This window comes from Rutidosis leptorrhynchoides, chromosome 1 (assembly GCF_046630445.1).
Source record: "Rutidosis leptorrhynchoides isolate AG116_Rl617_1_P2 chromosome 1, CSIRO_AGI_Rlap_v1, whole genome shotgun sequence".
Taxonomy (NCBI): domain Eukaryota; kingdom Viridiplantae; phylum Streptophyta; class Magnoliopsida; order Asterales; family Asteraceae; genus Rutidosis; species Rutidosis leptorrhynchoides.
Genome location: NC_092333.1, coordinates 564,404,306 through 564,409,272, shown reverse-complemented (window position 1 = coordinate 564,409,272; position 4,967 = coordinate 564,404,306). Strand labels below are relative to the sequence as shown.

General features: G+C 28.2%; 1 long non-coding RNA gene across 4 annotated transcripts; it reads left to right on the top strand.

The window, feature by feature from the left end:
- Positions 1-1,051: 1,051 nt before the first annotated feature.
- On the top strand, positions 1,052-4,450 carry LOC139881426 (uncharacterized). Of its 4 annotated transcripts, XR_011771725.1 has the most exons (7): positions 1,052-1,374; positions 1,462-1,544; positions 1,674-1,761; positions 2,887-3,172; positions 3,313-3,529; positions 3,707-3,759; positions 3,857-4,450. It is a non-coding gene; the product is annotated as an uncharacterized lncRNA (long non-coding RNA). The 4 variants fall into 4 exon arrangements; XR_011771723.1 differs by lacking the exon at positions 3,707-3,759 and having other exon boundaries at positions 3,298-3,529; positions 3,857-4,449; XR_011771722.1 differs by lacking the exon at positions 3,707-3,759 and having other exon boundaries at positions 3,857-4,446.
- The last annotated feature ends 517 nt before the right edge of the window (positions 4,451-4,967 follow it).

Sequence of the window (4,967 nt, the reverse complement as noted above, 5' to 3'; positions counted from 1 at the left end):
GGAAGCTATGAAAACTCACGATACGATACGACAAGTTGTAGTAATTATGCATATGATGGCACTGAACAAGTGTAGGGTTGTCCTCGGATTCACGAACCTATATCAAGTATATATATATATTAACACATATACTTGTAATTGAATACGTTTATATATATTATTTCACTTGTTATATATTTATATTATATATATATATATATATATATATATATATATATATATATATATATATATAAGTATTTGTTTGATAAAGTGATTTTAATAATGATAAGGAATAAAGAGTTGTATTAATTTGTAATAATAATAATAATAATGATAATAATCATAATAAAGTTTTAATAATAATAATAATAATAATAATAATAATAATAATAATAATAATAATCTAGTTTTGATGATAGCAAAAATGTTAATTTTTGTAAAAATGATAATAACGATAATAATTTTTAATAATAACAGTACTATTAATAATAATTATGCTTATGTTAAAAATGATAATAATTAGTTTTTATTAAGAATAATACTAATACTAATAACAATGATAATCATAATAGTTTGTATTGTTTTCAAAATAATAATAATAATTATTATAATAATTCTAATCATAATAATGATAATAATATTTAAAATGATAATAATAATGATAGTTTTAAGAATAATAATACCAATAATTATACTTATGTTAATTTTGATAATAATACTAGTAATGATAATAATATTTAGTAATAATAAATAATAATAATAATAATAATAATAACATTACTTGTAATTATGATATATGATAACTAATACTTTTTCAATAATAATAAATATAATACTTTGTAATATTAACAATAACTAATAATCTCCTTATCTCTTTATAACAAAAGGGAAAATAGATCATTTTAAATAGCTAAATCTAATCATAGCCATCCATTAAATTAACCATCAATGATCTACACCATTGATTATTTCCTAATCTAGATTATGACCTCATAATCTTGACATTGATTTCTTTGATTACAAAAATACAGTTATTTACAAAAAAAGCTTACGGCCTCGAAATCAAAATTTAGGGTTTGCAACTAACTGGGTACCTTTCAAGAAATAGGAGTTTCACTCTGTTCTTACACACACAAAAAACCTAAAATCCTATAACCCTATACGCAGCGTCGCAATCGCAAGTAAAATCCGATTATTTTGATTCAAAACACAAAATAGAAGAAGCAAGAGACCTTCGACATGTAAATTCGCACGTCAATCTTCAAGGTCGAAAATCAATTCATGATGTAAATCGCATACTGTAAATTGCAAACCCTCGATTCAATCTACTACTTCTCCAGTTGAAAGCTTCACAAATCAATCCAAAAAATCAGTAGCTAAGAACGTTTATGGGTTAGTATTTCTTATCGTTTTGTTTCAATTGTCATGTTTTACAAATTCTCGTGTCTGATGTATTATTTGTTAAATTGAAATGTACAGATTGTTCAAAAACTCCTATCATTGTGTCGTTGTATATGTTAATCAGAAGCTTCTATACGATAATAGTCAGCTGAAATTCACAGGTTAGTATTTCTTATTTTGTGTTTTGATTTAACAACAGGTCAATATTTATAATTACTTTACTCATTTATTGTTTTGCTCAAAGGCATTCTATGAAATAATACTTATATGATCTGCCAATTTCTTTACAGTGGATGGTGCGAAAATCCAGATAAAGGAAAAATAAAGAAACCTATATCCATTATTAAACCTATTTCAGCAAAACCAGAAAATTACAAGGTTAGTTCACTGATTATACTACCACCTCTAACCAAACACTTTACTAACTAATTATATTCTCACAGTGACTTAAGCAAAGAATGGTTTTCTCATACTTGCAGCCTGTGTAAAAAAAAAAAAAAAAAAAAAAAAAAAAAAAAAAAAAAAAACTAATTGGTTGCTGCTCATCGCTCAAATCGGGTCTGTTTTACCTCCATCATTACACATTAATTTTGCGCCTTTGCCTTTGAATTTGAAGACATATTAAGGTATTTCTATAGTTCCATTAGGTTTTTTTATCATGTATTGTAGTCCGCTAATAGTTGTTTTAATTTTTAATGTTATGATTTATTTGTTTGTTAGCGGTTTATTTTTTTATGTGCCAGATATTATTTGGCTCTGTTCTATGAAAATGGGTATCCAGTTGATGTGTAAGGTGTTGGAGCAAGTTTATGTAAAGTATGATAATGTCCTAGCTAAAAGAAAGTTTGTTTATAAGTCATAATGCAGGGAAGAATTTGTTTACTGTTAGTGCACTTCTAAGAAAAAAAAAACTTGTTAGTTTTTTGCTATACTGAAGATGTTCTATTAGGTACATTTGACCCGTTTTGACATACGTATGATTACACTTAGATTTATAAACTCAAAAGTGTTTGGTTATTCTCATATGTACATAGGTGCGATTGTCCAAGAGGTAAAAGTAAAAATTTGTATGTGGATATCAAGTAGAAATAAAAACAGGTTATATGACTAGAATAAATGGTTGAGTAATGTATTACCTTAGATTCAAAAAATGGTTCCAGAGAATCGCAGATTGCGTTAGTGAAAGAAAACGTATGGATACTTTAATGGGTCAATATTTATGCAGCTAGAAATTGGTATATATGTCAAATGCGAGATGAGTAAGGGTGTGCAAATTAGCCTCAGCTACCTTATTGTCATTGGTTTACATATATATGAATGGCCATCAAGGTTTGTATAATGGAACAAGTTGGCCACATGTATATGGCTTCTATATGTATGCAACCTTCACTTCCCTTATTCATAACATGACTAGATTTATGGTAACGTTTATGCATTTTTTAAAACATTTTTTTTTTTTATTATCACCAAGTTTAACTTTAAAATAATTATATTTGCTTTCAGGAAACGGTCTACTTCTTATTGACAAAGTCAAGTTTTAAGTCAAGGTTTACCAACAGTCGTGATTTAGACAGTCTTAAAGGAAAACTTGAGAAGTTTCATTGGGATCTCTTATTGACAAAGGATGCTTACAAAAATCTATACCATTCTCGACATGAAAATCTCAATTGCTGCTGCACAGTTTAAAGGAGAAGTTTCCTTGGGACCCCATATTTTTTATTACAAGTAGTTGAGTATTTTAGAAAAGAAACCGATGATCTTTTAATCACGGAATCGGCTCACTGCGCAGGTACACTTGCAATTATTTAAGTCATTATTTAAGGCTAAAGTTACTCTCAATTGAATGGATATTGTCATGTATTAATAATAAATATATATTTGCTACAATATCAAAAGTATAATTAGACTTTATAGTGTTGTATTTTGTAGGAACAGTTGTTGCTTCGAATGATATGCCCGTTCAACACCAAATTGTATATTCAACACCAAATTGTATGTTCATCTCAGCATTGTAACTCTATATATGATGTTTCTAACTATGGCTTGCACATTCCTATTACGACAACCGCAGTTGTTTCAGATTCTGCTCAGTTTCCCTCGATATTTGTTGGTGTTTCACTGGCAGATTCGAGTGTATGTGTTGTAGGTAATGTTCAACTTCATTTTTGTCAAGTGGTATATTATTATATATGTGTATTATTGTGATAATACATTTTCTCATGGTTATTCTTATTCTTATTACGGTCTCTGCTTAATTTGTCAACTACAATTATTAATTTTCTTCATTCAAAAAGTACGAGTAAATCTAATAATCACTGTACAGGCGAAATGATTTACCTGCAAAGGCATCAAAAAAATAGATGAACAGAAACCATGGTACTACAACCAGTCTACTGAATGCAAAGAGATTTTTAAAGTATCACAACTTGTGTATTGTGACAGTTTACTAAAAGCTTTTTTTTTTTTTGTGTAGTTTAAAAACTGATGATCTTGTGAAAGAGGTCGAGAGCTCTATTGCTGAGTTTAAAAAACACAACCAAGAGTACGATGAAGAGAGCGTTCAAGAGCAAAGAGCAGGTCCTTTTAACAATAATGGAACATGGATACTTACTTTGATTTATTAATAAATAAATTAATTAGCTATTGTGGGTTCGTTGAATATTGTTAGGTGCAAGAGGTATTAGATGGATTATCGGGCAAATACTTCCCACCTACAACCCATATACAATTTATTATTGATTGGCGTATTAGCTAATTCCATATTCAGCAAACAATTTATTATTGATTGGCGTATTAGCTAATTCCATATTCAACCACAAAGATGAATGTGAAAAACATAAAGAAACTCTTAAAAGTTTCAGAGAGTCCAGGCGACATCATTTTTGTTCTTTCTGGTACATTTCGGTGCTTCATTTGACAATCTACTAATAATAATGTTAGGTTATTTATGGTCAATTGTACATTTTATTTATGCATTAGTGTATATGATCATATGGTAATGCATACACTTGATTATATTGCACATGTTTTGTACTCTTTGTACAGTATTTATTGAATCATTATGTTATTCTTGACCATTGAATTGAATTGGTTAAAATATGTCATTGTGTATGATTGTTTACACTGTACTCCCGCACAATTATGAGTTACAAACCTATTGTTTTCTGTAAAAGTTGGTGATAGTCTTATTAATATTACATTTACATTTATATATATATTTCTAACTTTACATATCAATCATATGAAGTTACTTATTAACCATATGAAATTGTGGCCAAATCATTCTAATAATATGAAATTATTGAAATATAATACTCTACAACAAGAAATTACAATTTAGTATTTTAGTATGTTTCGCGCTTTGCAGCTCCTCTTGAACCACGTTAAATTGTCATAAGATCAAGCCTAACGAATTGAATTACTTAAAGAAGCAACCATTCAAAAGGAGGACAACATCACAAATAAAGAGGAAAACTTGAAAAAAAGTCCATCAGACACATTTGTTTGAGAATCGTTTGTTAATAAAGGCGACGATGATACTATGTCGAATTATAAAAGTGACATATTTGTGCAGATTGACAAGT